Consider the following 22,691-nt stretch of genomic DNA (forward strand, 5'->3'; position numbering starts at 1 on the left):
GGAGAACCATGCCGATGCCGAGATTGATGGACACTGTCCATCAATCTCGGCCAGCGATAAAGCCACGCGGGGACGCGCACTGCTGCCGATATAGCCCCCACATATACACCGATGTGAGGGCATTTGCTAAGCGACTTGCCAAACTAAGCAAAATCGCTTAGAAAATGCCTTAATATCGGCATGTGTGTAGGCCGTATAAGAGTGGTTACCATTCAGTGCAGTGTGTATCCAGCTTTAGGGTGGGATGTATGCAGGGGTGTAGTTAGGGCGGAGCATGAGGGTGCCGAGAGTTAATAGGGCGTTGGAGCCGTGCACCGCAAAGGCACTTGTGCCGCCCGCCCTCTGTGTGCCCCTGGCTGTACACAGAGCGCATGGGGCAGGAGCGGTGATGCTGCGACAGTGAGTAGAAAGGACCACTGTGCTGCTGCCCTGTGCTTCCTTATGTATATATATAACATACACTGTACATAGAGTTGTATCAGATTATCTCTCCTGTGTTTATATCTACAGTATAGTGCACATTGCTGCCCTGCTATTTTATTTGGTACTTGTGTATTATCATGGCGCCAGTTATGTAGTCAGCATAGTGTCCCTGTCAAAATCATCGGTACTTATGTATTATCTGGGCTCCCATGTTAAATGCATCCCATTTTTTCATACCCCTACTATCCAACTACGCATGGAATTGATTTTATATAGTGTGGCGAGCGCAGCGAGCCACCGTGCCCGAAGCGTGACGAGCGCAGCGAGTCCCGCGAGGGGACGCGGTCTCATAAGAAAAACGGGAGCCCAGATATTACATAAGTACCAAATCATCCTAGTGTTCCCGCGGCCAGCATAGTCAGCGTCCCTGTCAGTGTCCACGTCGTGTTCCCGCAGCCAGCGTAGTACGTTTGTGGCTAGCCGGAGCTTACGTAGTTAGCGTAGTCAGTCATTGACAATTTTCAAACCTGCCTGACATGACAGGTGTGAATGTGTTCCTGAATCCACATCAGCCCAAAGCATGGCAAGCGGATGCGTTACGCGGTACGCGTCCTCCCAACCTGTTCATACCCCCACTATCCACGTCGGCATGGAGTTGATTTTATAAAGTGTGGTGAGCGCAGCGAGCCACCAAGCCCGAAGCGTGGCGAGCGCACGCATATTACTTGACGTGTATTCCACGCCCCCCCCCCCCCCCGGGGGGTTTGCTGCACTCTCCATGTTTCGGGCACTGTGGGAGGATGCGTACCATGTCCCCTCGCGGGGCATACTGCGCTCGCCACACTGGTGTGGATAGTGGTGGTTTGAAATGGAAGCTTTTGCCAGTATGTAAAATGGAGCACTAGCAAATGTGTCCTTTATTGTGCATGAGACGCACTTGCGCACCGCACCCCCCTTTGTGCACAAGACAAACGCACTACCGAACCCCTAACCCTGTCCATCTCCCTGAAGCGGACATGGGCAGGGTTATTATACCCTGCCGCAAGAATTACTGAGATGCACAAGCGTATGAGACGCTCATGCATCTCAGGAAGATAGAGCACCTCTCCGTCGGCGCCCGCATGATCGCCTCTCCGCCAGCGTCCGCCAGCACAGGGGATCTGGCGGTTACTGGCTCTGTGTGAGAGGTACTCGCTAGGCTTGCCAGGGATGCCGGGGACAGAGCTGCAGCTCACGAGGACACACTGTATGAGAGGTGCTCACTAGGCTTGCCAGGGACAGAGCTGCAGCTCGCGGGGACAGTACAGTGACTACGCTGCCTGACGGGGACACTACAACGACTACGCAGGGCTGCCACAGGGACACTGCGCTGACTACGCTAGGCAGCCGTTGGGCTACGCTGACAACATAGCTTAGCCTAAGCTGAAAACGTAGCGTAGCCTGGCACTGTGATAATACACAAGTACCTTTTATTTAAATAATTGAAACATAGAAACATAGAATTTGACGGCAGATAAGAACCACTTGGCCCATCTAGTCTGCCCTTTTTTTTAAACATGTTACCTCAAACCATATTTGATCCTTATTTTTTTGTAAGGATATCAATATGCCTATCCCAAGCATGTTTAAATTGTACTACTGTATTTGCCTCTACCACCTCTGATGGGAGGCTATTCCACTTATCTACTACTCTTTCTGTGAAGTAATTCTTCCTCAAATTTCCCCTGAATCTTCCTCCCTCTAGTTTCAGTGCATGTCCTCGTGTTCTGCTGCTCCTCTTCCTGTGAAGAATGTCTCCCACCTGTACTTTGTTAAAACCCTTGATATATTTGAAAGTTTCTATCATGTCCCCCCTTTCCCTTCTCTGCTCTAAAGTATACATATTAAGATCTTTTAGTCTATTCTGGTACGATTTGTGATGTAGGCCATGCACCATTTTAGTTGCCCTTCTTTGTACAGTCTCTAATGTATTTATATCCTTCTGGAGATATGGCCTCCAGAACTGAACACAATACTCTAGATGAGGTTGTACCAGGGTTGCCAACCCTCCCGCATTTCGCGGGAGTATCCCGCTTTTTGATTCTTTCTCCCAGTCTCCCGGGAATCTACTGGATCCTCCCGGATTTTAGCCTGCCTGACAAAAAAATCAGTGACTGCCATGCGCAAGTCACAAAGCGCAGCGCCGACGGTAACCTCTGTGCGGCTGTCCTATTAAATGACAGCCGGGGACCAGATGTGGTCACCATCATAGCGGCAAGCTGGCAGCAGCAGCAGCACAGCATGGGGCAGCCGTGGGATCATCAGCAGTGCACAAGCGAGCAGCAGAGGAGAGGAGGCAACAGGACTCAGGAGCAGCAGAGGGCAGGCCGACAGCACCACAGATGACAGTAAGATAGCGGCTGGCTGCTTCGGCACTTCCCTCCTGCTTCTATCCCACTGCTCCCCGCTGCACTGTTTACTTTAATAAGAATCAGGCTGTATCTCAAACCCCCGCCCCCCTCAATACAGACACCAAAGCTGCCGCTGCTTCATAAAAATTGTTCCCCTCCCCACTGCCTTATAACATTTTTATGAAGCAGTAATGAGGGTGCAGGAGGAGAGGAACAATTATTTTTATAAAGCAGCAGCAGCAGCGTGGAGGGAGAGAGGGAGGAAACAAGAAGGATTCCAAGTTTGAAAAATGTAAGTAGCGCTAACTTTCTAATGTACCATCTGAAATGTACTTTGGATAGCTCCGCCCATGGCCCGCCCCATTTACATGCCGTAAATGGGGTGGGGCCATGGGCGGAGCTATCCAAATTACAATTGAGTGCTCCCACGCCCCCACTCTCCCGCAAAGCACAGCTAAGAAGTCGGCAAGTATGGGTTGTACCAATGACCTATACAGTGGCATTATTACTGTTTTCTTTCTACTGCTGATACCTCTCTCGGTACTTGTGGAGTATCACGGCTCCCATCGTATGCCATCGTATGCCATATGTAGTGGCATACGATGCGATACGATTTTTACCGATTTTTGAGCATTTTTGCTCAAAAATCGTATGCGATCGCATCGGATGCCATACGATGGCATACGATGCGATGCGATGGCACCCGATTACGATTTTTAAGCATTTTTGCTCAAAAATCGTATGCGATCGCATCGGATGCCATACGATGGCATGCGATGCGATGGCACCCGATTTTGCACTCAAATGCATCAGAATGCATTGAAATGTGTATTAAACTAGTGAAATGCCCCCAAATGCCATTTTTCATAGTGCTCCACCCCCACTATCAACGTCAACCCGAAGCGTGGCGAGCGCAGCGGTACGCGTGCTACGACCTTTTCATACCCGCACTATCCACGTCGGCGTGGAGTTCAGAATAGAATAGTGTGGCGAGCGCAGCGAGCCACCGAGCCCGAAGCGTGGCGAGGGGACGCGGATACCTGTGAAGCCCGCGAGGGGATGCGTATAGCTGTGAAGGTATCCGCGTCCCCTCGCGGGGCTCGCTGCGCTCGCCATGCTTCGGGCTCGCTGCGCTCGCCACACTATTCTATTCTCAACTCCACGCCGACGTGGATAGTGGGGGTATGAAAAGGTCATAGGACGCGTACCGCCGCCCCTCGCGGGCTCACTGCGCTCGCCACGCTTAGGGTTGACGTTGATAGTGGGGGTGGTGCACTATGGAAAATGGCATTTGGGGGCATTTCACAAGTTTAATACACATTTCAATGCATTCTGATGCATTTCAGTGCAAAATCAGGTGCGATCGCATCGCATCGCATCGCATGCGATTTGATCGTATGCGATGCGATGCGATTTTTAGCATACGATCTGCATACGATGCAGGTCGTGGGAGCCGTGATACTCCACAAGTACCCCTCTCCCTATGCAACCAAGCATCTGACTTGCCTTCTTCATTACTTTGTTACATTGCCTACCTGCCTTTAAGTCCCCTGAAATAGTGACACCTAGATCCCTCTCTTCCTCAGTAGTTTCCATTATAGTGCCATTTATACTATATTTAGTCTTTGGATTGCATTCATATATTAAGATTTAAGTTCCTTTCTCATGCAGGACATGCTATATAAATAAACACCCAAGTTTTCTGGGTACCCACAAATATAAATGACCACCTAGGGAGGTGCATGTATAAGGATATTGTAATGTAATGTAGTCTGGGGAGGGGGGGGGGGGGGGTGAAAGAGGTGGCGGCCTGCTACAAGATGGGGGGGCAGCCTGCTACAAATTGGGGGGACGCGAAACATGCCCTTGCTCCGGACATCGTGACACGTAGCTACACCGCTGGATGTACGAATACTAAAATGAAGTCAAAACTCCAAGTCCAATAGGAATACTTAAGGAAGTGTTTGTCTTTTTCTACTCTAGTTCTACCAAACCGACCTCTCCGCTCTTCTATAGGCATGTCATGTGCATGATTGCAGTACCTCCTCATGACTGGCAGTGGCATATAAGGCTTGGGGATTCCCCACCTAAGATCTGTCAGCAGTGCCCAGGGCCGTTTTTACAGGGGGACAAGCCGTGCAACTGCACAGGGTGCTGCACGGCTTGTCCCGCTTTTGCATGGCAGCTGACAGGACTCTTACAGAGTCTGTCACTGTCTGGAGTGGGAGCAGTGGTGGCAGAGTCTGCGGGGAGCACAGAAAATAATGCTGTGCAGGTACAGGCAGTGCTTAACATGCTGGCTCAGCTGGTTGACTTGGCAAACCATACCGCACTTTTGACATCATTACCTGCACAGGAGGACTTAGGGGCAGGAGGACTAGGAGGGAGGGCAGATCTACATGAAAGTCTATGAGGTATCGGCTGCTTTGTACAGGCTGATGTGGCTGAATTGATAGTGTTTAGGCTGAGCAAGCAGTTAAAGGTACTGTACCATGTTGCAACGAGCTTGTCCTCAGTCTGTGAGAGGAGGAAGCTACAGGCCTCCTCTCGCTGGCTACCTATTCGCTGGCTGCTGCAAATTTACACAGCAGCAGTCAGGTCTGAATCGGGTCTTAAGATGCATATACATTATGCAATTCTTTGGCACCACTGATATTGCTAACTATGTTGGTGGTGCTCCTGGATGAACAATATAGGGCATACACTCTGAACAATAATGTTCACAGTATCGCTCAGTGACATCATCAGGTCCCCGCCCCGCTCCGTACATGCAGTTGTTGACGATATAGTAAAATTGAGCTGCATGTGCAAATGAAGGGGAGGATTAGTACTGTGGGAGTGTGCATCGTTCATTGTTTGTAGTGTACATGGGCCGATATTTTAAACAATATCGCTCAGAAGGGACAAAATGAGCAATATCATTTAAAATATGGGGGTTATTCAGACCTGATTGCAATGCAGACGATTATCGAACAACCGCGCATGCATCTAGGTTGGAACACCAGCAAGCATCAAACTTCAGCAAAAATTGTATTCTCAACCTCTTTTCTGGGAGTGTCAGGAAAAATGCAGACTTGTCCGGGTATTTTCAGGGAGGGTGGGCGACATCAGCAGGGGTGCCGAGAGGGGAGGGGAGCAGGTACAGTTTACCCAGGCCGGGGGCTGTACACACAGATTTTTTTATTTGGTGGCATAATATGTGTGGTATTATATGTAATAGACATTACAGTGTGTGGCATAATATGCAATGAGCATTACGGAGTGTGGAATAATGTGTAATGGGCATTATGGCATTTGGTAAAATATGTAATAGGTATTACCAGGGCCGGCGCCACCACTAGGCAGCTCTAGGCATTTGCCTAGGGCGCCGGCACCTGGAGGGCGGCAGTTCGCCCCTCACCCCCAGCACTGTGGTACCTGTGTAAAAAAAACTTCCGTCCCCGGCGTCCCTGCTGAGTGCTGGTGCGTGCAGGGGTGTCCGTGCCGCCGGGGGAGCCTGCGGCGCTGTTATTGTGTATACGCTTGTCGCGCCCAGCGGGGTCCCTACAGTGAATACAAAATAACTTGCACGCACCAGCACTCAGCAGGGATGCCGGGGACGGAAGTTTTTTTACACAGGTACCAACCTTCCCCCCCCCCCCCCCGGCACCGGGGCGCCCCCACCCCGACTCGCCTGGGGCGCTCTGGTGCCTTGCACCGGCCCTGCGTATTACGATGTATGGCATAATGTGTAATCGGTATTATGGTGTAAATATTTGTCCTTGTATCCACCTTGGAAGCAGTGGCGTAACAAGGGTCCGCAGAGTGTGCGGGGAGCTCTGTCCGTGGGGCCCCACGAAGTTGTTGTACCGGGGCCCAGGATCTCTCTTGGACATCAGCTTCAGCCTGATTCTATCACACTGGCTGATTAGGTCCTGCGTTATGCAAAGACAGCAAACAGTACGCTACGTGGATGCCCAGCGAAGTTCCGGAAGCAGCAGGGAGTAGAGCCAGGCCTACCACATATGGATGCCTGGTGGATATGGCATCAGCACTGAGTAAACGCCCAGCAGAGATATAGAGGCAGAAGGGCGAATGACCAGGGCCGGTGCTAGGCCATAAATTTGCGGCCTCCAATACTTTACAAAGAGATATCGCTTGCCAAAGGCGCACGCTGAATAAAAGTATGTATAAGGCCCGCAGTAGTGCCTCTTATTCAAATAATGTGCCCAGTAGCTGCATTGCCGTATCTAGGGGTGCCGGAAGGGGTCCCGACAGTCAGGATCCCGACAGTCATTAACTTGACGTCGGGATCCCGACTGTTAAAACACTGACGGCCGGGTTCCCGACGGCCGTCAGCTTTTTTCCCTCGTGGGGGTCCACAACCCCCATAGAGGGAGAATAGAATAGGTGGCGAGTGTAGCTCGCCACCGCGCCCGCAGCGAGGCGAGGGCAACGAGCCCGCAAGGGGCTTTGTTGCGCTGGCCACGCTGTCTGAGACCAGGCATTTGGGATCCCGACGTCAGGATAATGACTGTCGGGATCCCGACTGTCGGTGAATCATACCACACCCGTATCTAGAAATTTTGGTGTCCTGTGTCAGAAAAGGAATTTATGTCGCTGCTCCCCACACTCCATTCCCCACACACAAAAAACGGTACTTGTGTATTGTGGCGGCGCCCACTGCATCGCATACCATAAGGCATACGATGGTATGCGATGTGACGCGATATCGCGCAATGCGATTAAACATTGTATAAGCACCCTAATGGGTGCTTACAATGTTAAATGCACCCCCACGCCACCCCCCCCCCCATTATAAACGTGAACCCGAAGCGTGGCGAGCGCAGCGGTACGCGTCCTCCGACCTTTTCATACCCCCACTATCCACGTCGGCGTGGAGTTGAGAATAGAAAGTGTGGCGAGCGCAGCGAGCGGACGCGGACACCTGTGAAGCCCGCGAGGGGACGCGGATACCTGTGAAGGTATCCGCGTCCCCTCGCGGGCTTCACAGGTGTCCGCGTCCCCTCGCCACGCTTCGGGCTCGCTGCGCTCGCCACACTTTCTATTCTCAACTCCCCGCCGACGTGGATAGTGGGGGTATGAAAAGGTCGGAGGACGCGTACCGCCGCCCCTCGCGGGCTCGCTGCGTTCACCACGCTTCGGGTTCACGTTTATAGTGGGGGGGTGGCGTGGGGGTGCATTTAACATTGTAAGCACCCATTAGGGGGCAAAAATCGCGTCGTATTGCATCGCATGCCATCGGGTGCATGGCCTGCGATGCGACGCCATGTACTCATTGCGTGATGGAGATCGGGGGCGCCGGCAAAATACACAAGTACCCAAAAAACAAAACCAGGGATAGTGCGCACCGAAGGCATGCGCCAAATATTTACAACCTATTGCCCATTATACATTGTCTCACATCGTAACGCCCATTGCACATTATAGCACACCATTATGCCCATTACATATTATGCCACATGCCGTAATGCCCATGACATATTATGCCTCCCTTCCCTGGCTGCTTTGGCATTGGTGGCAACTCGTACACCAGGGATGTGAGTAAAAAAAATTCTCGGGGATGGAGGTGGCGGCATGGGGCGGCTGCTGGCTACTGCAGGCATGGGGGGTGGCAGCGGGTGTCGGCGGTGGCAGGGTGCAGTGGTGGCTGTGACAGTGCCCCTCTTTTCGCTGCCACCACTGCTTGTCACTGTCGGACACTTCCCCTGGCCCAGGCAGTGAATGTCCATACTGTAGCTCGCTGCTGCTCCAGGCGTGTGCTGCACCTGTCACACAGGCAACGCAAAGCACAGCCACAGCACTGTGCAGCTGCTCCAGTGGTGTCACAGATATTGCAACAAATTGCTTTGCTCTGTAATAGAGAATAGGGCATGTGGAGAGTATGAATCAGGGATTCTCTCTCCCTCTCTCTCTGCGATCCCTCTCTCTCTATCTCTCTTTGCGATCCCTCTCTATCTCTCCCTGCGATTCCTCTCTCTATCTCTCTCTGCGATCCATCTCTTTATCTCTCTCTGCGACCCCCCTCTCTCTCTATCGCTCTCTGTGATCCCCCTCTATCTCTCTCTGTGATCCCTCTCTCTTTGTCTCTGCGATTCCCCTCTCTCTCTCTCTCTGCGATCCCTCTCTCTCTTTCTCTGTGATCCCCCTCTCTCACTCTGTGAACTCTCTCTCTCTCTCTGTCTCTCTGCGATCCCCCCCTTTCTCTCTCTCTCTGATCCCCCTCTCTTTCTATCTCTGCGATCCCTCTCTCCCTCTCTCTCTCTCTGCAATCCCTCTCTCTCTCTGCAATCCCTCTCTCTCTCTCTCTCTCTGCGATCTCTCTCTCTCTCTCTGTGATCCCTCTCTCTCTGCAATCCCTCTCTCTTTCTATCTCTGCGATCCCTCTTTCTCGCTCTGGGATCCCTCTCTCTCTCTGCAATCTCTCCCTCTCTCTCTGCGATCTCTCTATTTATCTCTTTGCGGTCCCTCTCTCTCTCTGTGTTCCCTTTCTCTCTGCATTTCCTCTCTGCCTCTGCAATCACTCTCTCTTTTTCTCTCTGCTTTTCCCCCCCATCTCTCTCTGTCTGCAATACCCCCCCCCCCCTCTCGCTTTTTCTACGATTGCCCTCCATCTCTCCTTGTGCTCCCTCTCTTTTTTTAATAGGGGGTGTGGGCTAAAATGTTGAGTCTAGGGACAGCCTGACACTTAAATCTGGCACTGCCCATAATGCTCATCCCTGTAGCCAGCCTGGCACTCTCTCTCACACCTGCACCTGTTCCTCCTCTCTCACGCCCGACCCTGTCCTTCCTGTCACAACTCCCCCTTATTCATCCTCTCATGTCTCCCAGTATCCCTCTTCTCACTCTTCTCCCCCTAACCATCTTCTCAGTTTTCTCCCTATATTCCTCCACTCAGGTCTACCCAGTGAGGAGTCTATGCCAGGAGCAAGATGCTGACGCCATGTTGGCCTGTGTGCTTTAAATGGTAGGGACAATTTTTAGGCCCAGCCCTATAGTGTGTCGTATAAGGCAAGAGGGGGTTACTGCTTTTAAGAAGGGCTCACATACCTTTCTTACCCCTACGCTGCCCTCAAAAGACTCCACCCCCTTCATTGGCTCCACCCCTTTTGTAGGGCTGATTTCCCGGGCTGGATTTCCATCCCAATCTGCCCCTGACCACAGGAGCTGCTGAGTGGCTAGCGACAGCTGGACTTGGCAGTGGCAGGAACAGGCCAAGCGCTATGCTTCAGTAACAACTGCAGCGGCAGGTGTGTTACCGGTTACTGCAGAAGTTACACAGATAGCGCTTATAGATTGATTATTGTTTGTGTAACTTCTGCCACTACAGCAGTTGTTACTGAAGAGTCCCGGTAACTGGCCTCTTGTGTGTTTTATCAACTGCAGCGTCGCTTCATAAGGGTCCCGGAGCCGGCTTCTCTTTGCTTTTAGTTAGTACATTGAGGAGGGTATTCTGGTTGGTGCGGTCCGTTCCGAATTCTTTCGGAGCTGACCGAACGCCACGCTGTGCGGACATCGTAAGAAGAGACGCCCACAGGTCCTCTGCATTCGGACAGACTCACTCTCTAAGAAGAGGGGTTTTTTTCGGACAACATCCAAACCGTGCGTGTGCGGTGGCCACACAAAGATTCTGCACGGTCTTACAGCGTCAGAACACACGGGAAGCTGTCCGTACGCACCGATGCGGTGTATTTACACAAAACATACTACTATAATCGGAACTCAAACATCACACACATGACACACTTATGCAATTAGGCTACCTCATATGTTTTGTTTGGTTCCCCTGTTGCCCTCTTTCTGCTACCATTACTGTCTGCTGTTCTTGAAGTGTTGGTGCTATACTTTTCTTGTGAAGCCACCTGATGTGTTCCTAATGATTCTGCTGTGGCTATGTATGAAAAGAAACAATTTTTGTACATTTTTGTTTGATTTGTAAATTCGTGTTATGGTCCCTTTATTTTTTGCCATGTGCCAAATAACATGCTATTAAAATGTTATGCTTTCCCTAAAGGTAATACATTTTTCATTTCATCCCCAAATGTGTGCTGTTATTGCTGAATGTAATAGTGACATGTATATTTATATAAGTGATACCAATTTCTGCCCATTGCTTGCAGTGTAAATGTGTGTAAAAAATGCAGCTGTGCTTTCAGTATGTATTTGTGCCTTTAGTAATGGTCCATTTAGGCTGCAATGGTTCCAATTGAAGTAATGAAAAGAGTGTAATTAATGATTAATGAGTAGAGGAGTGGATTGTATTGTGTTCAGCTGAGAGTGGTTCAGGTGCGGCCGTACTAATTGGGCGATCCGAATGCCTAGCGCATGACCAAGTGGTGTCCGCAAAGTAATACTTGCTTATGAAGACCGCATATTTCCTGCCTGTTGGTTCGTTTGCAGTCGGTGTGCTGTCCGAATGCACGCCTAGCACAGTTAGTGCACTCCCTCGTGTAGGTCCGAATGACCCCCATATTACGCCCATATTTCCCGAGTGAATGCGGTGCACATTTCTGTACGGAGAATGAGTACGGAGACCGTGCGTGGCACATGCGCATTGCGTCGCCTACGCATGTGCAGACGGCTAAAAAACGTCATCCGAAAGAATTCGGAACGTACCGCATCGACCAGAATAAGGCCCTGAGTGAGGTAGACAATACAAAGAGCAGAGGAAAGTTTTTTGAAGATGAAGGAAAAGTTAAATGATAAAGAAAAAATGAAATAATAAAATAATAAAATATAAAATAAAAATAATAAAATGTGCAAAAATGTATACACTCTTTTGTGGGGATTTGGGAGGGCTCCAGTCTGAAATCGGAGGCTGACTAGCTCACCATAACGGCTACCTGAGTTCCGATGTTTGAGTCCTCAGGTGGCTGAAGATGGCAGCGTGTTGTCGATCAGCGGCTTCTGCACGTGGCGGGCGGCTTCTGTGACTTCAACCAATTCTGCGGCTTCTGCCTTCTGTCAGCGTCTAGCGGGAGTGGGCGGCAATGTCTCCTCTGGGGGTCCCTCTTAGCAACCAACGAGTTTTGCATCCATAGGATGCTTTTTTCATGGATATTTTCGTTTAAAACTGCCGTTTTTTTATTGCAAACTTTTATAAAACCGGAAGTACCGGGATATATCAGAAAGCAGGAACTTTCCTTTAACTTTTGCACAAAAATCGAAAATAAATAAAAATGAATAAAATGATCAAAAAATAAATAATACATAAAAATAAGAATGGAAATAAAATATAAAAATAGAAATAAAAAATAATAAATAATAAAAATAAAAAAGTAAGAAAGATTGAATATAGAGACGAAGGTCCACAATAAAAGATAAAATTAGTTATATGAAGAGAGAGCAGTGGGAATCAGAAGACAGGTTCGTTTTTGTATTTTTTTTCTTCATAGAAATACCTTTAGCTCAATATCAATGTATAGTCCGTTGGGTTCTAAAGTGTCCAATAGAAATATCCATTTGATTTTTGATCTTTTTAGGGACGAGACCAAGGGCCTTATTTTGGTTCATTCTTTCTGACAAAATCCTTCTTAGATGGGTAAAACCATGTGCACTGCAGGTGGGGCAGATGTAACATGTGCAGAGAGAATTAGATTTGGGTGGGGTTTTACTTCAAAGTGAGATCTATATTGCAGTGTAAAAATAAAACAGTCAGTATTTTCCCTGCACAGAAACAAAATTACTCACCCAAATCTAATTCTCTCTGCACATGTTACATCTGCCCCCCTGCAGTGCACATGGTTTTGTCCATCTAAGAAGGATTTTGTCAGAAAGAATGAACCAAAATAAGGCCCTTGGTCTTCTCCTCTCCAACGTGGTGCTACATTCTGTATTCCCATGAATGTCAGGCCTTTAGGGTCTTTGTTATGTTTTTCTAGAAAGTGAGCTGAAACACTGTGTATTTTTAGTCCTTTTTTATATTATACAAATGTATTTCTAGTTTTCAGTTTTCTTTTTGTTTAGCCCACATATTGGAGGCCACAGGGGCATTCTAAAAGGTATATTGCACCTTCTGTTTCACAGGAAAAGTGGTTATTTACTTGAAACTTTCTTTTGGTTTGATTTGATGAAAAGTTTTTTTGATACTTGTTTCCTAGCACGGCGCCCATCGCATCTCATACCATAAGGCATACGATGGTATGCGATACGATGTTAGCCGATGTTATACAATTTTTAATCGTATACCATCGAATTGTATGCCATTGTACAATTTTAAATTGTATACCATCGAATTGTATGGCATATACAATGGTATACGATATTAAACTGTATAAGCACCCTAATGGGTGTTTTCAATGTTAAATGTGCCCCCTATAAGATAAATAATTGTATAAGCACCGTAATAGGTGCTTACAATGTTAAAAGCACCCCCACACCACCCATACTATCAACGCCAACCCGAAGCATGGCAAGCACCAGCGGTACGCGTCCTCCGACCTTTTCATACCCCCACTATCCACGTCGGCATGGAGTTGATTTTATATAGTGTGGCAAGCGCAGCGAGCCACCGAGCCCGAAGCGTGGCGAGCGGACGCGGAATACATGTGAAGTAATGGTCAACAGTCACAAGGTCGACAGGGTCTAAAGGTCAACAGGTAAAAGGTCGACATGGTAAAAACGTCGACAGACAAAAGGTTGACATGGGAAAAGGTCGACATGAGTCTAATGTTTTTAGGGTGTCTATGTTGACATAGGTCGACATGGACTCTGTCTAAGTGTACCGCGTCCCCGTCCCCCCCGACATAGGTCGACATGGACACTGTCTAAGTGTACCGCGTCCCCTCACTGCGCTCGGCACACTATTTTGACCATGTTGACATTTAGACCCTGTCGACCTTTAAACCCTGTCAACCTTTTGACTGTCTACCTTTTGACCCTGTCGACCTTCTAACTGTCGACCATTAGTGGTCGACCATATGACTGTCTATTATGAGTCAGAGTCAGTCTATGATCAGTCTGGATACCCTAATATTGCACATGGCAGCTGTGTTCATGCGACAAGCACACTACAACCCTATGAGAGGGATGTCAGAGAAATGGTTAATATAAAAAGAAAGATGAAACACAGTTACAAAAGATACAGCACTGCCACACTGATATATTTGTATCCATTCAAACAACTCTCACTACTATTGAGGTTTCCATATGATCAGCAAGCAGACTGATTTGGTGCACGCTGAGGACCTTATTCTGGTCATGAAACTTAACAATGCCCCCCCGCCCCACCCTTGTGCGAATGCCATGGCGACAGTGCAGATCAAGGAAGGTGCCGGCACAGAAGCCCTGCATATGTGCATAACTGATTATGCGCATGCACAGTGCTTCAACATTGGTTCCCTGTGCACAGTAGGAGGGGCAGGTGTAACATGTGCAGAGAGAGTTAAATTTGGGTGGGGTGTGTTGAAACTGAAATCTAAATTGCAGTTTAAAAATAATACAGACAGTATTTACCCTGCACAGAAACAAAATAACTCACACAAATCTAACTCTCTCTATACATGTTACATCTGCCCCACCTGCAGTGCACATGGTTTTGTCCATTTTGAAAATTTGTACTGCAATCAGATCTGAATACGGGCCTATGTCTCTTGCTTGATGCTTGGCTATGTTCCAGATTTGGATAAGTGCTGCGAAAGACAATTGGTTCTTCCTCATCTTTATGACCACTGCTTATGCTACAGAACTTATGGCGAGCTGCAAGGGTTATTTTCGGGGGCCATGCCACCATCCTGTGTCCACGCCACTATCTATTACCTTTTGTAAAGTTGTGGCGAGCAAAGCAAAGCGCAGCGAGCCACTGAGTCCAAAAGCGTGGTAAGTGAAGCGAACCTGTGAGGGGACAATCTCGATTCACGTAGCCGTTAATGTAACTGGCGTAATCGGTGGCTGCAAAGATGAGGAAGTACCAGAAAATTATTACAGTTAAGGGGCCCATACACGGTCCGTTAAAAGGATCCGTTTGGGTCTTAATTAGCACGCTTCGCATCGGATCGCATGCCTAGTGCATGCGGTGTGCATGCGATGCGATCCGATGCGAAGTTTAGCTAGTACAAAAAGTATGTGCAGCACATACTTTTTGTACCGTACTATGTGATGCGTGGGAGCACAAGTACAAAACGGACGGTCCGGGAACGGACAAGTACAAAACGGACGGTCCGGGAACGGATCGTCTATGGGCACCTTAAGACATTACATGTATAGAAAATGTGCGGGAGGTGTGACATCACAGCAGGTGCTGCTGGTGTTATTATTGGATCATAATAATAAATGGTTGGACCGACCCCCTTGTACAAACTCGCAGCAGGACCCTCCCCCAGACCTGTGTACATGAGGAGGGGAGGGGGCCTTATAGGACGTCACATCCCTTTTTCTAGCTCTCTAGTAACAGCCGGGCCCTGGTACATGACAGTGGGATCGCTGCGGCTGCTGTCATGACGTCATTCGGTGTAGCCGGCTCCTCCCGTCTGCCCCATCTGATTGGACAGATGGTGAGGTGACGGTAATTTCTGAGTCACCGCATGATGGGAGCCGGGAGCTCTGGGCAGCCTGTGGCCACATCTCCTTACACGGGCGGGGGAGGGAATAATCCCCCTTATCTGGCAGCAGGACGGGTGTCAGAGCCTGATGTGGGGCAGTAGTGCGGGCGCCGCCGGCTCTCAGGTGGGTGACATCTCTGCTCATCGTTATACCCTATAGCAGCTGCAGTGTAGCTACACGTGTTTGCTGCCCTGCACTCGTGTGCCTGCTCCTGCCCGCTATCTTCTGTGGCCCCACTCACACGGCCACTAGCCACTATGCTGTGTGTGTGTTTAATGGGTTCCCTAGGTAGCAGGTGAGCCGCTCCCCTCACGGTGTTTGCATCGGGAATCGGGCACGCAGCGGGATCAGTGTGTAGCCGGTTAGCACTGCAGCAGCAGGGACTGGGGAGGCGGACACGGGACGGGATAGGGGGGTCTATGCATTAAGCAGTGGTAAGAGTTGAGGAGTGAGCCAGAGGAGAAGTTGCCCATGGCAACCAATCAACTGCTATTCTTAATTTTATAAAATGCGCTTGATAAATGGCTGCTATTTCAAAGCTGATTGGTTGCCACGGGCAACTTCTCCACTCTTCAATGTTTCGTCAATAGACCCCAGTCGCATTGCTTCTCATAGGTGGGTCTTTGTATTTAGTTTCAGTCAGTCCCTCATTTTTAAGTCACTGTACCCAGTAATAGGTTTGGCCACCGTTTTAGCATTGCTGCATTCTGTCCTGTGTGTTATGCTGGGTGCTGAGCCTGACATGGAAATGTTTGGATGTAAAGTGAGTAGGGGATGATTATTGCTGCAGTGTGGAGATTTACATAGTCAGTATTTACTCTGAAGCATCTCCTGAATTCTTCAGGTGCCCATACACTGGTTCGATTTAGCCACTTTTAACCCGATTCTGACAGATCATGATGAGAAAGCTGGTGAAAGTGACCAAATCGCTTGTGTTTGTCATCCGGTCCCTTGTTTATCGGATCGGAGTCGAAGATCCTACGTGCAGCGCATAGGATGAACTGGATCGTGGGCATCGCATGCATAGTGCTTTTGAGCACCAGATATATTGCAACCAATCTTCTTGAACTCCCCTGGCAGCTTCATGGGAGTCCTTTTACATACGATAAATTGCATGCAATTATTTTGCAAGTCAAAATGGCACATCAAGTGTCAAGTCGGATGAAGAACTCCCGGGGAGCTTACGGGGAAGTTGGAGGGAAAACTGGTTCGACCTGTGTCTCAGGCAAGTCAGACCAGTGTATGGGGGGGCTTAAGCTGGGTACGCATATATACAATCCCTGTTTTCTTGCGACCGTTCGACCGACCATAGACGCGAGGGACTGTCCACAAACAACAGCCGATACATGCGTACACACCTGTACAATTTTACTTGCGACGTCCGATGTACTCCCATCCAGACAGTCGCAAGAAAAAGATTGTACCACCGTACACACGCTCTCGATTTGGGCTATTGACACGATATATTTAAACAAAATATCATAATGGGCTGGGTTAAGGGCATACCAAAACAAAGAGGCGTGAGTATATGAATATCCTTACAAAGAAATAAGGATTAAAAAGGGTTGAGTTTACCTGAAGGGTAAAAAAGGGGCAGACTAGATGGGCCAAATGGTTCTTATCTGCCGTCAAATTCTATGTTTCTATGTTTCTATGAGTACAGAACCTAAACAAGTCGGGCTACGCGTCTACAGTCAGCCGGCAGGGTAACTATGGACAGATAAGGCAAACTGCTATAAAGATGCGGTACGTGACTACAGTCAGTTTGCGGTATCTGTCCATAGTCACCCTGCTGGCTGACTGTAGACACTTTCCCCCGTCTTTATAGCCGTTTGTCAGGGAAGCATGGTGTGAGACAGACCCTGTAACCCTTTGCCTGCTGTTAACTAATGTATTTAATGCCTCACTGCCCAACACATTAGAGGCATCACTTTAAGACATTAATCAATGTTGAAGCTTTAATAGAGTAAGCAAGGACGCTGACTAAAGCCCTTTACATATGCATCGATTTTTGACGATTTTCGATTCGATATTGCTTATAGAAGCAAAATCTAATTGAATCCTAAACGAAATCGAATGGTTTTTATGTCACTTTCGATCTACATTCGATTCGATGCGTGCTCCCGTTTTTTCACAAAATCTAACAGAAAAATCTACTGTGCAGCCAAGGAAATATCGAATTTGATCTAGTAAATTGAATGTGTACAATGTACCATGAATGTATAGCGAATTCGATATCTAATGCAAAAGTACACATCTAATGCCAAATCGAATGGAAAGATCTAATGCTAGATCTAATAGAAAATCGAATCTAACATTGAATCAAAAGCAAATCGATGTGTGTGTGTGTGCAGGGCTTAAATCTACCGACAATTAATGATTTACAAGCCACTGTTCCCCGACATCTCTTCAGCTCATCTTAACTGCAGGAATCATATATATATAATTAGCACTCCATTCACTGCAGGACATCATAACTTTTTGTAGTAAGTGTCCTTTTGTAGGAACTTTGATCTAAAAGGCTCAATACCAAGATAAGGTGCACCGGTTTGCTGATGGAGAGATAAAAGTACACCATAAACTCTTGGTTCCCCTTGTGTGTATATATTTTTTTCAGCTAACATTTAATTAATACTACATCTAGAAGAATCTTGGAGGAGTTTGATATACGTGCAGTCTAATAAAGATACAAAGTTATATCCTGTAGAAATAGTGATACAATAACTTATAAAGCAGTTTATTGCAGAAATAATAGTAATACACTGATGCCCCTTTCAGACCGCACTTTAAAAACGGTATATTGCCGTTTTTTTACCGTTTTAAAATGGTAATGTGTGCGGTCTGAAAGGTGCAGGACCACTTAACCGGTTAGAAAAAAACGTTTTTTCTAACCGGTTAAAATGCAGGGTCCTACCCGTTTCAGAACCGGTATTTTAGGCTCAAAATCGGTTCTGAAACGGTATTTAGGACCCAGCCAGTGAGCTGGGTCCTAAATTCAGCACAGTGAATACTTAATGAGCGCTCATTAAGTATTCACAGCACTGGAGCCCCCCCCGCGCGCGTCGACACCCCCGCGCGCGTGTCGACGCCCACCCCGCGTGTCGGCGCCCCCCCCCCCCCCCGTGTCGACTTACCCCGTGCCGGTATCTCCGTTGTGGTTCCCGGCACTGCAGCTCAGTATGCTCGGAAAGCACTTATGAAAAAAGTGTCTTTCAGAAAATGGCTGCCCCCATACGAAAGACAGTTTTTTTAAACAGGGTTTCCTATGGGGCAGCCATTTTCTGGAAGACACTTTTTTCATAAGTGCTTTCCGAGCATACTGAGCTGCAGTGCCGGGATCCACAACGGAGGTACCGGCACGGGGTAAGTCGACACGGGGGGGCGTCGACATGCGCGGGGGCGTCGACATGCGCGGGGGGCGTCGACATGCGTGGGGGCGTCGACACGCGCGAGGGGGGGGAGGAGGGGGGAGCTGCACGGAGGGGAGGGCTGAAGGCTGCACTGGCTTTGACCCTGTATTTGGAAAGTTTCCAAAAACGGGTCTGCCAGTGTCAAAAAATCGGCACTTAAACGGTAATATACCGTTTAAGTGCTGCGGTGTGAAAGGGGTTTTATCTGGCAGGCCCGTTTTTGGAAACGTTTTCAAATACAGGGTCAAAGCCAGAGATGCGGTCTGAAAGCAGCATTAGTGTCAAGCCTGGTATATGGGAGCCTGGCCCTATATTTGTCCAATAAACACAAATTAATTATCCCATTACAAATCTTTTCTTTACTTGCTCTGTCCATAATCACCCTGCCAGCTGACTTTAGTCGCGTACCCCGTCTTTATAGCAGCCGGCAGGGTGACTAGGGACAGATACGGCAACCTGCTATAAAGATGGGGTGCATGTATATTATGATTATTTATTAAATATACATGGGGAGAGGTGAACGCTTCTTGTGCTGTAGGTGAGATCATGCAGCTACGGAATGCCCACATGGGCGTTCCAGCTTTGGCAGTGTAATCGCAAGAACGGCCAGCATATCGATCGAGCGTGCGTACACACTGCACTTTTGTTCCAATATGGGCCCGTCCTGTCGGATGAATATTAAACAGCACTGAACCTTCGACCGACGGAGTATGGACGGACAAGACTGTTTTTGGCCGTTTATCGATCGTACAGAGGGAGTCGGGACAGCGTACACACCTATACAATCGAACGTCCGTTCGTCCCAGAACGGAAGAACCGCCCGACGATTGTATATATGAGTACCCAGCTTTAGTCCTGAAAATTCATGGGGCGGTGAGCTGGAGAACACAAGTATACAGTGAATTGCTCAATTAAGTTTTTCTTTATTTGACTGCAGCTCTCCTTTAAGTTAACAAACATGAGACAGATAATTTACTGAATAACCTTTAAATTACTGATTATACATCACCCTTGCTACCTCTGAACTGTCACTGCTCCTATACACAGCTACCACTGTGCTTCCAATGCCAGTTGACACTAATTTCCATACATACCCTTGCTACCTCTGAACTGTCACTGCTCCTATACACAGCTACCACTGTGCTTCCAATGCCAGTTGACACTAATTTCCATACAGACAGGTGTATGTAATATAAATGGGAAGGTTGTTCTTCTGGAAATATTTACATGAATAATATAAGTACACCTTAAGTTGTAACCTGCAGGACACTTCTTCACATTTGAAGTACAATTGTAGCTTTGCTGACTATATATTAACCAACATACTTTTTTTTTTTTTTTTTCAGTAGCTGTTGTTATTAAAACCCTAGTTGAGATACCCAGCATTGCTCAGGTTGAAGAGGCACATATGCAGCATTCCATTTTTTACATTGGTCTCACCTACAGTATATTCCCATTAATCCTGGAAATAACCCCACTGTTTGCTAACTTTTTTATGTAAACTTTAAATTTGTCATAAGTGTATGTTGAATCATGCACTGCACTTGTTGTCTTATGGTGTGTACACACGGTCAGATGTGCCTTCAGATACTATCCACGATCAGATCGGAACGTGGATAGTATCTGAAGGCACATCCGATTTGCATACAAGTCTGACTATATTGTGCAGATCTGCACTATATAGTCAAGGCAGACAAGACTTTCTGCCTTGCGATACGTGAACGCGCATCGGAATCAGTTCGGGATCTGAAGGGCTAAATCCCTTGCGATCTGCATCCGATTCCGATCCGTCAACTATATCGTCAACATCGGAAAGGCAAAAAGTGCCGTGTGTACACACTTATAGTCAGAAACACCATTTTCAGACAGCTGTGGCTGAATAACCGGGCAATTACCCGGCATTTAAAGCGGGTGCAGTCAGACCCCTTCACACAGGAGAGGAAATCTCCGGGTCTAAAATTTAGACCCGGAGATTTCCTCTATCACACCGTTTTTTTTGCCTGTGTGAAAGGGTTGATCCGTATCTTAAACTCCAGGTTTCCGACCTTTTGCAGGGTCAGAGACTCGGAGTTTAAGATCCAGAACAACCTTTTCACACAGAAAAAGCCTGTGTTTTTAGTGAAACTCCCGGGTGGAACTGCTTCACCCGGGAATTTCATTTTCTGTATGAATGGGGTATTAGGCCGGTTTCACACACTCCGGCTCCTGCCGGACGGTGAAATCCCGCTCGGCCAGGGAGCCGTGCCGCACACATTAGTTGTGAATGGACACTATTGTGTCCATTCACATGGGACGGCCACGGCCCGGCCGCACGGCTGCAGCCGGATCCCACCACTGGAAGGGACGGCTGCCGGGCTGTGGCCATCCCTTCCATGATAAAGTACTGTGTGCTGCACGGCTCCCTGGCCGTGTGGGATTTCACCGTCCGGCAGGAGCCGGAGTGTGTGAAACCAGCCTCAGGGTGCCGCACTACCCATTTTTAAAACCTCGAAATGAACCCTGCCCTCTTTGTATGTGGCACTGTGCGCCCTTACACTACCCATCACCGCACTGATATGCCGCTGAGAACTTTAGGTGCGCCATCATGTTTAATGGCCATTATGATGTGTGGTATAATGTGTAAGAGGCATTACAGTGTATTCCATAATGTGTAATTGTCATTACAACAGAATATGTAATGAGCATAGCAGAGTATGACCATGTTTAATGGGCATAATCCTAGTGCAGTGTGCAATTTTTATTGTTTGGTTCTAAAGTAAATTTCTAATATAAAATGTGCCCTCCCGATTGAAAAAAGTGCCCTGGACGGTGGTCGGCGTGCTGCCTGGTGGTCAGCACCCTGTCCTAAAAAAATCCTAAAATGAACACTAGTCAGTGACCACATCCAGGAGTTTGCTGCTGTTGACGATATCCTCAAAATGAGCTGCATGTATAGATGACAGGATGTCATTTACAACCCGCAGGAGCATGAATATTGTGCGAATACACTATACGATGTGAAGTTGCCATTCATGTCATAATGGTAAATTGTCCATTAAATCCCATAATGTGTACCCAGTTAAAGAGTTGTGGGAATTTCACCTTGACCCCACATCAACATACCATATGCTTCTGTGCCACATGTGTTGGCACTGCAGTGCATGCATTGTCTGGACATGTTCCCAATATTTACTTTAGGATGCGTCTCAAATTGCATATTAACGTCTTTGTGAAATGCAGCATGTTTAAACTTTAGTCTTGCCATAGTTTTAATTTCAGAAATACAGTTCTTGCAGCATTAACAGATTGTCAAATGTGTGCTGCTGGTGGAGACTCCATGGTTCTGGAGGCTGCAGTATGTACAGCATTGGGGACTGGCGGGTTTATCTTGCAGCTGGGGATTCCATGTCCCTGGATGTAGCACATAGTTGCCTATTCCTCAGGAAGCTACTGTCACATCCACCATGGCTTTCACCCAAATCCCCTGTGATGTGCCCATCTCTAGGCTCTCTAACCGCATGTGTAACACTATGGCGCTCACCTCTGCTTATGTCCCTGGTCCTGGTGGGGTACATGTGTCCGTGCTGTCACCGCGTGGTGACGCTGGTGCTGTGTGCTCTGGTGCCATGCAGGGCATGAGCGGTATGAGACCTGAACCGCCATGTGTGTTTGTGCCTGGTTAGGCCAGTGTCTGAATGCTGGCGTTTGCGCTGCGCAATCACGGCCGGCTGTAACCTGTCGCCCCCTCTGGCGGCCGCCATCTTTTTGGTTCCCTCAGCCTCTCCTGTGTGGCTCCGCCTCCCCTGTTAATAGGCTGACCAATCGCCGCACAGTCCACCTGTTAAGTACTGACTGGCCGGGTTAGACCAGCAGTCAGTACAATGATGTCTAACCCTATGCATCATTGCTCTGGTCTGGCTCTGTAGTTCCCACTACAATCCTTTGTGTC

General features: G+C 48.2%; 1 protein-coding gene across 2 annotated transcripts in view; it reads left to right on the forward strand.

Annotated features, from left to right (window-relative positions):
* Window positions 1–15,219: 15,219 nt before the first annotated feature.
* LOC146064982 (sodium/hydrogen exchanger 9B2-like) overlaps window positions 15,220–22,691 on the forward strand; it is a 59,106-nt gene continuing 51,634 nt past the window's right edge. The window contains exon 1 of one of the 2 annotated variants that reach the window (XM_083179012.1): window positions 15,220–15,476. The gene's annotated coding sequence lies outside the window, so the exon portion shown is untranslated. The remainder of the gene's footprint in view (window positions 15,477–22,691) is intronic. The other variant, XM_083179011.1, reaches the window with a different exon arrangement.

The sequence above is a fragment of the Crinia signifera genome, chromosome 1, assembly GCF_055691185.1.
Source record: "Crinia signifera chromosome 1, ASM5569118v1, whole genome shotgun sequence".
NCBI classification, from domain to species: Eukaryota; Metazoa; Chordata; class Amphibia; order Anura; family Myobatrachidae; genus Crinia; species Crinia signifera.